We start from the raw sequence: 12,154 nt of genomic DNA on the forward strand, positions 1-12,154 counted from the left end.
TAAAAAGGGAACCTATTTTCAACCCAAATAAGTATTTTTTTCTTCAACGCTAAATATAGCTTGTTAAAAATAAACATCTGTCAAGTAACTTTTTTTGAGATTGTTTATTTTTATTAGTAAATAAATATTGAAAGTCATGATTTCATAAATTAATAGAATGATTTAGACTTTATAAAATTTTAGAAAAAGGTAATATGTTATTATATAATATATAGATATTTAGCAAATAGATAAACATTCATTGAGAATGTGTGTGGTTTACAAAAGTCTCTGAAATTTTCATTTCTAAACACATTCTTTGTGAGGTTTGAATTCTCAGTTCTCTGGAGTTGATGTGGCTCTAAAATGATATAACAATGGAAATTTTATTAATATATATTTTTAATGAGAAACTAATATTTAGAAGGCAAATGTTGAATAAACGTTTTTATATTCAAAGTTTATAATCTGGTAGATTGATTCAGATAAACACCCCAAACTTATAATGAAGACCAAAGTTAATCAAAAGCTATTTTCTCCCTATTGCTTGACTAAAGTATAGTTTCTGCTTTTACTATAAAATCCCAATTCCTTATATGAGGAGATGGTGCTTAATCTCAGATTATGGTTTGAAGCAGAATGACAAAGCAATATCAATAGTTGGCTCATTTGTGTTGTGGAGTAGTATTCAATTATATGAATATATGACAAGTTGGTTATCAGCTCACCTTTTAATGGAAATTTAGATTGCTTGTTTTCATTTATTATGAATAAAGTCACTATGAACAATCATGTAAAAGTTTTCAACTTTTGTAACCAGTTGATGGGGCGGGGGGAAGTTGAGTTCAAATACCTCTGCCCAGTGACACAGCATGGAAACATCAATAACAAATAGAGGGAGAATGTTGACATTTCTCTAATAATAAAGTTAAATCATATTTTCCTAGCAGGAGCTACAACACCTTTTATGAACCAATAAAGAAATATTTCTCTATGTCACAGAGATTTTACAAGGCAGTGCATCTAAGGCTGAATGTTTCACCTAAATGTGTGTCAATGTGCTATTTAATTTTTATCTAATTCCCAAAATATCAGGAAGAATATGAGCTATCATGCTGACAAGGATATTTTTGAAGAGTTGGGATTTGGAATGCCCTTCCCCATCCTGAAATGTTCTGTGCATCTGAAGTCTCAAGTGCTGGCTAGTACTGCTATATGGCACAGTATGTTTTTTGGAATGTATATTTCAGATAGGCTGACAAATATTACTGATAGCAGAGACCTAAAGCTTAGGATAAGATAAAGCCATGTGTGTAAGGGATAAATTTCATGAAAGAAGAGCAAAGATTTATAGCCAGCTGTTTGTAAAAATGATGCCTTAGGAAGGAAAGGAGGGGATACTTGTCAATATGGTGGACTGAACTAATGAGGGTAGGTCCTAGACACTGAAAAATTCAAAATCTCCAGGAATCATGTTTTAATATATATGATTAGGCTCAAAAGAAATGACAACGGAATCAATTCTAAGGTACAAATAAAAAGAGGGTAAAGCAGAATTGTTAGATCAAAATATTTTGATTTGTTTTAAAATGATGGCCATGCCATAGACCTTCACATTTAGCTAGAGGGAGATGAAATTGAGTATCTTGCACAAAATCATTACTGAGGAAATGCTAACTCTGCTTCTAAATGAGACTCAATTTTTACCCCAATGTCTTGTATATGAAGTAAGGAAGCAGGAGGCTTATAAGGATATGACTATGCTTAAATTGCCAATAAGTTATAGAAACTACAAATCAAAAATTATTTTTTAAATGGTGTGAATTTAGACAATCCATATGGGTTACAAAACAAATAAAATGTTTTATAGGAAAGTTTGCATATGAGGTCTTTCAAATATGACAGAAAACAACTTCCATGGTATATAATAAAGAGCTGACAAATAACTAAAGATAATAGAGAACTGTGAAGGAGACTTTAAGCATATATAAAGTGATCACACTGAAAAATGAACTAGAACCGGAAAGGAAACAAATACATTAAAAATGGGCATATCAAGAACTGGAAATTCTGTATACATGAAAATATAGTCATTGAGTGAAACAAAATACAAATAGACAAACCAAACTACTTATGAGAATTATTTTAAGATGGAAAAAATGAACTGGAAGTAAAGTGGAAAACCTGAGGAAAGAAAAGCAAGTCTTTGAATTGAGGCTTGGCAACAGAGATAATCACATGTAATGTTTTAGTCTATTTGTATATTCTTTTTGTGGGCCATGTAGTCAATTTGGAACAGTTCTAAAATGTTTTTCTCCTGTGATTTTATTTTCCTTAATTATTTGCACCACTTCCAAAACTGTACATTTGACAAATGTATGCATTGCTACTGTGGTCACCAAAATTGTAGGGGCATCAAGGAAAGTGAGCCTGTCTACCTTGAAATTGTTACTGTTGTCTTTACAGAGGTATCATCATCTCTTTGAGGGTTCTCTCAAAGTATTTGCTTTGAATGCAGTAACTCATCCCAGAGATAGAAACAGAGAATAAGAACATGTAACTCAAAACAGCATGTCTGGAGTGGCATCAGACAAATCCTACAATTCCAATACATTTTATAAGATGATGACTTTAGAACAGTAGAATAAGGAAAGGAATTTTGGCTACTGTATAATATGAGTCCCATTGTTTAAAAAGTTAGAGTTGTATGGAAGTTTAATGATGGAATGCTCATGTAAGCATGAGTTCCTATGGATATTTTATTTTTAGCATTTGACATAAACATTGAAGAATGTGTAAAATGTTGACAAAAGATAAAATAATCTTATGCAAAAATAGAAATGCCACAAGCAATGTCACATAATCTGACTTGGAAAGAGGGAACAATGTTCTTTATTGGATACTGAAAGAAAAAATGGGGTGTTAAACTAGAAAAGTGGAGGTGTAATGTGGAGATACTATAAGACAGTTTGAAATAAGGAGTGAATATTAGAAATCTAAGAAATAGATAAGAATTAAAAGTTGATTACGGAATACAGAATAAGGAAAACAGCCAGTTAGATCTACAGTTTGTAAAACTAAGGAGGACAAAAATTGTGATAAAAAGGAATTTAAAAACAGACTCACTGATGAATTAAAAGAGAACAGATATTCAAGGTATGAGGGGTTATTGTCAAATGCTGAGATGTTTTATTGAAAAGGAGTGAAAGTGGGAAAGGAGTTTAGTGGAATGTATTAAAGCAAAGGGACATTATTGAAATTAATCATTGGATGCCTATTGCTGATCTTTAATAGAGTGCTTTTTGAAGTGATAGTGGAATTTTCAGTTTTCAAAGTTAAAACGGTGTGCCAATTGTCATCTAAAAATACATTCCCTGAGCCTTTTTGGGAACATGGCTGCATCTAGCTGCTGTCAAGTCTAGAAAATGTCATTTTTAACGTATTCATGCCACTGTATTTTGAGTCTTCTTATATTGCAACCTAAACTTTATTCTAACTAAAGCAGATATTAGTATCACTAGAGGGTTGGTCCTGTGAAAGAAACTGAAAATACGTGACATTAGAATAGTGCTCAGGCAGTATAGGCAGGTAAGGTTGGAAAGCTGATAACCCTTGTTATGCCATTATAGTTGATAAATTTTCATCTTTAAAAAGGTAACTAAGCCACATTTTGTTAAGCAAATCAGGTGACTATTGAGCCTGTATTTTCGAAGAAATAATTACAAAGATCCATAATGTTAACAATATGTTGCCTGTTTCTTGTTGCTTTATGCAAATTACTACAATAAAGAGAACCTCAGATGAGATCTGACTTACTTTCAAAACAAAATGAAAGGCGAAGTCCAAAAATATGGGACTTTGCAGGGTGGCAATATCTAAATCATCTTTTTTTTTACTATCCCCAAACCAAAAGACAAAATGTCAGTCTAAAACATGTATTGATACTTCTGATTAAGATTTCTAATCCATAAAGGTATCTAAGTTTGTAGCAAACCTCAGATTTGGAGTATTGTCTTTCACTCCCATGTATTGTGTCAGAGACCTTCAAGTTGCCTCCATCAAAATAAGTTAGAAATAGGCACAGACGAGAAAATCACAAGTCAGGCTTAGGAAGTATGTCCACAAAATAACACTGATTTTTTTTTTCCTGGCATATTAGTACTGAGGGGAAGCAAATAGGCCATGGGTCTAAAAATTTTTGAGAGCAATTACAAAGAGATCACAAGACTGACCTAAAAATTTTTATTGTTTATCTCTAAAACTATTCTCAGGCTCCCAGAACTGCACCTGCAAAAAGTAGTTTGTGTAAGTATGCAGCCTCCAAGGAGAATATAGATTCATTCTTCAGATGTAGCCACAGAAGCTAATGAACACAAGGATTAACCTCCCAGAAGGGAGAGACATGTGCCATGGAAGACAGAGGAAGAGATCGTTTTTCTCACAGCTCAGAATCTGAGTCTACCCAATACTCAACTTTCTACAGTCTGCCTTTATTAGTTCTTCCCAAAAAGACATCATCATTATGTATGAACTGACTTGTTTCCCATTCTATTTTCTCAATGAATTCTTTTTAACTGCAGTAATTTTGTTTCTGTTCCACTCTCATGTATTATTTTCATCAGCAACTTCAGACCCAGGCAAGAAGGGGTGCTGCTTTGGACTCCATATTTTGTCAAACTCACTTCGATCCTTCCCCAGCCTAACCCCAGTTTTCAAGGTAAGAATTGCATAGGCCAAAGGGCAGTGATGCTTTTGTCTAGTTGAAGAATAGGCTCCACTTCTGGGCCATGCTTTGAATGTCTAATAGTCCACAGAGCCCTGCTCAAATAGATCCTAACTGGCTTCCAGGTATTTTACAGACCTGCTACCCGTGTCATCTTTCTGAAAGTTGCTGGCCTTAACTTAAACCCAAGAACTGGCTAAGGGCAGCAATGTAGTCTGGCTTGCAAACTGGGGTGTCACCTGATTAATCGTAAGAGAAGGGAGTGAAGAGAAGAGAGGGTCATGGTTACAAATTCAGAGCTAGGGTTATCTTTCCTCATGTTTTCATATATTCTAGGATATAAAAACAAGAATCTGAGGATTCTGCATTTGTCAACATAAGTGAATAGAATGTATTATATTTAACGGTCTAATGTGTTTGGTTTATAGATTTTTAATTTTATTTATTTATTTATTTTTTGAGAAGCTGGATTGCAGTGGCACAACCTGGGCTCAGTGTAACTTCCATCTCCCAGGCTCAAGAGATCCTCCCACCTCAGCGTCTCAAGTAGCTGGGACTACAGGAACGTGCCACCATGCCTGGCTAAGATGGATTTTTTTGTCAAGATGGGGTTTCACTATGTGGCTCAGGCTGGTCTCAAACTCCAGTACTCCAGGGATCCTCCTGCCTAGGCCCCCCCAAAGTGTTGGGATTACAGGCGTGAGCCACTGCACCCGGGCTGTTTGTAATTATTTAATATTGTTTGTCTTAACCATATATCAAGTTGTTTATAAACAACATAAATTTATTTCGCACAGTTTTGTAAGTTGGAAAATCCACAATTAAGGTGTCAGCAGATTTGATGTCTGGGGAGGGCCCACTTTCCCATAATGACACCCTCTCACTCTGTCTTCACAGGGTGAAAGGGGTTAGCTAGCTTTTTGAGGTCTTTTTGTAAGGGCACTAATCCCCTTCACAGAGGCTCTGCCCTCCTCATCTAGTCACCTCCCAAAGGCCCCACCTCGTAATAGCATCACATTAAGGATTAGGTTTTAATGTATGATTTTTGGAGGGACACGAACATTCAAACCATTGCATAGGTATAGGATATGTAAGACTACATATATGGTATTTTTCTTGCCCCATAAATATTGTCACATACCTGAATATGTCTGTATAAATCCAAATATGTTGGATATAGAGGACAGATTATTCTTATATTAGTTTATAAATTGCCAGAATATAGGATCTGTTACAGAACCTAATAGAGAGGGATGCCCATTAACCACAGATTCTGAGATTTGTGCTGGAAGAGGTAATAGGCTAGGACCTTGGGCTTTGTCCTTTGGAGGAAGAATGAGTTCACTTTGTTGGAAGCAGAGTGTGCACTGATAAATGGTTGCCATAGGACGGACTCTGGCAGCCTACCAGTTATTCCCTTCCAATGTTTTCCCCTCTTTTTCTGGGCATGTGGCTACAGAGCTGTGAACGATTTCTGTTGTCATCACACGTATCAGCCATGTGAGGCTCTGTAATAAGTTCTCACCAATGGAATATGACCAAAGTAATGTGTTCATTAGGTTAAAAGGAGATTTCTTACTCTGGTCTTGCTCACTTTTCCCTTCCTGCAGACTGAAGTGTAGATATGGTAGAGGTGCAGCATCAGTCATGCTGATGAAGACAGCATCCATGGGATTGATGGAGGAAGAAAATGCACTCAATAAAAATTCACAGAGAAAAGCTGCCTTACGTGCGTGAGACAAACTTCACTCTTTAAGCGATTGTATTTTTCCCCCAGCAGTTTAGCCTTTAGTCTAAGAAAACTGCTTAGAAAAATATGGCCTTATTGTTACTCATTTAAAGTGGGCAAATGAGTTATTATGGGCAAATGAAGTTATTATGATGAGCACAAACTACTTGTCTATCTTTCATTAGAGTAGCTATGGGACAGAATGTGTAGACAGAACTCAGTTATAATGTCATTTTTTTTTTTTCGTATAACTCCTCTCATGCTTGGGAAGTAAGATATTAGAATTCTAGGAAGACTCAGATTTATGTAGTCATTTGGAACCTTATGGATATCTTCTTCAACTTTCAGAAAATATTACATATATATACACACAATAGTTTATAGAAAATTTAGTATAGTGTCTAATATAGGATTTATGTATAGTACATAGTATACAGATTATATAGAGTATAGAAACTATATGACATATAGAGCATTTACAGTAATACTGTATATTACTCTTCATGTATTTATTAATTTTAATATCTATTTCAATTTACTTTTCACACATTCACAACATTTATGTTTTCTAGAAGTATTTTAAAATTTCTATTTTTACAATTCACAGAATAATAAAATTACTCAGTTGTTTTAAAATTAGGTAGAAAATAGTAACTTATAAGAAATTACCTAGAAGCACATCATTAACTTTATGAATGTATAAATGAGTTTGTCATTTGCTAGAAGCCAATGAGATACATGCTTGGTGTTTAATCTGTCAAGCATTACTTTTTGAAAATATTAAGCAGAGACATCTTCTAAATCTGAGTCATAGACCAAGTCTCAGTCTCTCTCTATGTACATAATATATAATATACTCTATATATGTATATATCACACCCATACACACACACATGCACACTGTTAGGATCAGTTGGTTTATATGTTTTTAAGTCATGTATCTTTTAACTGAAATTCTGTCTAGATGTTCTATCCATTATTGAAAGTGGGGTATTCAAGTCTCCATCTATTAATGTAGAACTATCTATTCTTACATTCAAGTTTGTCAGTACTTGCTTCATATTATTTTAGGACTATGTTTTGAGAATATATGTTTATAATTACATCTTCTTAATGAATTGACACTTTTTAAAATATACACCTCCCTCTTCCTCATATACCAGTTATAAATTTACCAGTTATAAATATTACCACCATAGCTTGCTTTTTGGTTGATATTGGTATGGAATATCTTTTTCTACCCTTTAACTTTCAATCTGAGTCTTTAGATCTAATGTGAGTCTCTTGAAGTTGTGTCGTTTTTGGAATTCACTCTATTTTGTCTTTTGATTGAAGAGTTTGATACATTTCTATTTCAAGTAATTATTGATTTACAAAGGACTTCTGCCATTTTGCTGTTTTTTTCTATATAACTATATATACTTTGCTCTCATTTTCTCTGTTATTACCTTTTCTGTTTGCTTTTAGTTAAGTTTGCAAATAGGGCGCTACTTAATTCCCTTCCCTCATTTTTTGTGTATTATTTTGTGGATATTTTCTCTGTGCTTATTATAGGTATAATGTTCAAGATCCTATATTTATCACAATGTACTTTGAACTAAAGTTAACATCCCCAGCATGCAAATACCCTACTCCTATGTAACTTCACTCCCTTTTATGTTGTTTCTCTTATAAGTTACACATTTCTACATTTTATGCTTAGAAGTATAATGATTTTTATATAATTATAGTTATTTTGATATTGTTTCTGCTAGAAATTATTTAAGAAACAGTTATAAATAAATACAGTAATATTGGCTTTTATATTTAATTACACATTTTGATAATTTCAAATATTCTACAGTTTTGTTCTCAAACTGTATTTTCTGCTTGCTCAAATCTTCTGTCTTTTAAAATGTCTATTATAATTTTAGCTCCAGAATTTATGTTTAGTTCTCTTTGGAATTTATTTCTTTCTTACATTCCATTTTGCTTGTGCATCATTTTCATGATTTAATTCTTTATGTTTTTACTTTTATGTTTTTCTGTGAAGACAGTTATGTACCACATAATGATATTTCAGTCAATGGGGAACCAACCACATTTATGATTGTCCTCCCATAGGATTATAATATTGTATTTTGACTGTACCTTTTCTATCTTTATACATGTTTAGATACACAATACTTCTCACTGTGTTACAGTCACCTACAATATTTAGTATAGTAATATTCAGTACAGGTTTCTAGCCTGGGAGCAATAGGCTACACCATATAGTCTAGACATATAGTACGTTATACCATCTAGCTTTACGTGAATACAATCTGATGATGCACATTGACAAAATTGTCTAATAATGCATTTCTTAGGACATATTCCCATTGGTAAGAACATATAACTGTATATTTAAAACCTTTTCTAGTAAATCCAATGTCTGGACTTCCTCAGGGACAGTTTCTGTCCATTTATTTTGTTCTGTTACATGGGCCATATTTTCCTATTTGTTAGCCTTGTGATTTTTGTAGAAACCTGGATATTTGGATATTACTGTGTGGTAACTTGGAGATTCTCTCCTGTCCTCAAAGTTTGTTATTTTCTGGTTGAGACTGTAGTAGACGTCTGTTTAATTACTTTCTAACCTATTTTGCAGACTGAATAGTCTTTTCTTGTGTGATAACTGACATGTTTGTTCTTTAGCTTGTGTTCAGCTATAGTATTGGCATATTTTTTTTTGTTTTTATTACCAGGATCTAAAACAAACAAGCAAGCAAACAAAAAATGCTTCTCCCAATATTTGAGATTAGCTCTGTGCGATAAACACAGACGTTTAACCAGACTTGCATTAAGTCTATTGATTAGCCTGAGATAAAAGCTTTGGGTCTTGTTGAGCATGTCTCTTGCCCTGGACATATATGTGGCTTTCTTAATTGCCTTGTATGCATGGATGCTTTTGAATGTCTTAAATTTTCAAAGAAAGTCTCCCCTAGCTGTTCCTCCTCAGCCTTAGGTAGTTTATTACATGTTTAGAACATAATATTTTGTCCAGGTATTTTTGATTTATTAGATCATTTTGTAGTTTTTTGTTTGTTTGTTTGAGACGGAGTTTCACGCTTGTTGCCCAGGCTGGAGTACAATGGTGCCATCTTGGCTTACCACAACCTCCGCCTCCCAGGTTCATGTGATTCTCCTGCCTCATCCTCCCAAGTAGCTGGGATTACAGGCATGCACCACCACATCTGGCTAATTTTGTGTTTTAGTAGAGACGCGGTTTCTCCCATGTTGGTCAAACTGGTCTCGAACTCCTGACCTCAGGTGATCCGCCCACCTCGGCCTCCCAAAGTGCTGGGATTACAGGAGTGAGCCACCATGCCTGGTCCATCTTGTGGTTATTTTGAATGATGCTCATTCTTTTTCCAGCCTGAATTCTTAATTAACTGAAAGATTGCTGAGCACCTTGTCTCAATCCTTCAAGTAGTCTTCAAAGAGTTTATAGCAGGCATGCACAATAATTTGCAAATGAGGTTTGTTCCACTCTCTTCAGTCCCAGGACCCAGGGTCCTACACTGGGAGCATAAGCTACCTTCAAGACTGTTACCATGCTGTGAAGGGGTGGAGCAAGGGAAAGCAAAATATCACAAATATTTTATTTTTTATATCAGCTATCTTTTCTTGAGTCAGCATTTGCTTTGTTGCTTTGTTGCAGCATTTCTTGCTGTAAACCTGGAACTATTTTTTAAAAATTCTAATGAAGTTGTATCTGACTGGTTATGCTTATTTTCAATGTTTTATGGAGAGATGATAGTTAAATCTGGCCATTCCATTTTGCTGAGGTCATCCTCTCTCTAAATATGCCTCCCTAATCCTAATACAGGAGATTGCAAGAGGACAACTTGGCTCTAAAATCGATGCATGAACATGCCATTGGAATTGACCTTGCCAAAAGATGCCTCCCTAAATCCACAAGAACCTCCTTGTTTGAACACAGGTAGGCACTTAGAATTTTTTGGTATATTTTTGACCCACAGGGTGTTTAGAAGTGTTTTGTTTAATTTGAATATATTTGTGAATTTCCAGGAGACTTTTCTTGTAGATAATTCTGATTTTATTCCATTTTGTTTGGAGTATATTCCTGATCTCTACTGCTTTACATTTACTCATTCTGTTTGAGGCTTGGCGTTTGATCTATTCTGGAAAATGTACCATGAGCACTTGGGAAGAATGTGTACTCTGTTGTTGTTGGGTCAAGTGTTCAATGCATATTTATTGGGTCTTGTTGATTGTTAACTTTACTACTGCCTTGTTAGTCTTCTTCATAGTTGCTCTAACCATTATTAAAAGAAGGACATTGAAGTCTCCAATTATTGTGGAAATGTCTTTTCTCCCCTGACTTCTGTCAGTTTTGCTTAGTGTACTGTTATCGCTTTTTAGGTACATATATATTCATAATTCTAATCTATTTCTAATGAGTTGATTATTGTATGATTATCAAATATCCCTCTTTTTCTTTTGGTAACTGTTTTGGTGTTACTTTATTTGGTATTGGTATAGCCACCAGATTTCTTGTGTTGCCAACAAGAAATACTATATTCCATTATTTTACTTTCGATTTTTTGTATGTTTAAATCTAAAATGTGTTTTGTATAGAAAACATATATTTGGAACTTTTTAAAAATTTAATTTGACAATTTCTGCCTTTTGGTTGGATTTTTAATTTGTTCACATTTAATATCATTGCTGATAAGGTTTGTGATACTGACATATGCGATTTTGCTATTTTTTGTATGTCTCATGTTATCTTTTTTACTGCTTTCTTTTGCATTGAGCATACATTTTCTATTGTAATGTTTTAGATTTATTTAATACCTTACTCTTTTTTTAAAAAACATTTTCTTAGTGATTTCTCTAGGGTTTACTCTTTACAGCTTAACAGAATCTACTTTATATTAATACTAACGTAATTGTCATGAGATACAGAAATGTTATTTCAATATAGCTCTATGCCTTCTTCCATTTTTGTGCTATTATTGTTTTATACATTACATTTATGTATGTAAAAAACCCAAACTTGCATTTTATTATTATTGCTGTACATGCATTCATCTTTTAAAGAAGCTGAATAAAAAAGGAGAGTAAATATATACTTTAAAATTTTCATATTAACTATTTTATCATTTCTGATTCTATTTATTAGCTTCTGTAGATTTAAGTTGATGCTATTGATTGAAGTTACACTCTAGTACAATTTTGTTACATCCCATTTAAGTTTTCTCCTACCCACCTCTTTTATTCTATTATCTGATATAATTTTAAATGCTGTAAGTCCAATGATACAATTTCATGCATATTATTTTATACACTTGCTTTTAAAGTCGCTTATTAAGATAAAGGACAGGAAATATGTATATATATTTCACATATACAGTATATATATTTCACATATACAGTATATATATTTCACATATATACAGAATATGTATTTCATATATACAGTATATAATATATACAGTATATAATATATGCACAGTATATATAATACATACCCACAGTATATATAATACATACCCACAGTATATATAATATACAGTATATATAATACATACACACAGTATATATAATATATACTGTATTTATAATATATACAGTATATATACTGTATTTTATAATTACATAAATGCTTCAATCAGTTCTTTTTTTTTTTGTTTTTTGTTTTTAGATTTGAATTATACGAGGTTACTTGCTTTCAA

The 12,154-nt window shown here is 33.4% G+C and overlaps 1 long non-coding RNA gene across 1 annotated transcript in view; it reads left to right on the forward strand.

Annotated features, from left to right (window-relative positions):
- The window catches only part of LOC108536021 (uncharacterized), a 248,731-nt gene that overhangs the window by 201,010 nt on the left and 35,567 nt on the right, over positions 1-12,154 (forward strand). The window contains exon 3 of the long non-coding RNA XR_001887399.1: positions 10,282-10,395. This is a non-coding gene — a long non-coding RNA (uncharacterized LOC108536021). The remainder of the gene's footprint in view (positions 1-10,281; positions 10,396-12,154) is intronic.

Source organism: Rhinopithecus bieti, unplaced genomic scaffold (assembly GCF_001698545.2).
Source record: "Rhinopithecus bieti isolate Rb0 unplaced genomic scaffold, ASM169854v2 scaffold_1244, whole genome shotgun sequence".
Taxonomy (NCBI): domain Eukaryota; kingdom Metazoa; phylum Chordata; class Mammalia; order Primates; family Cercopithecidae; genus Rhinopithecus; species Rhinopithecus bieti.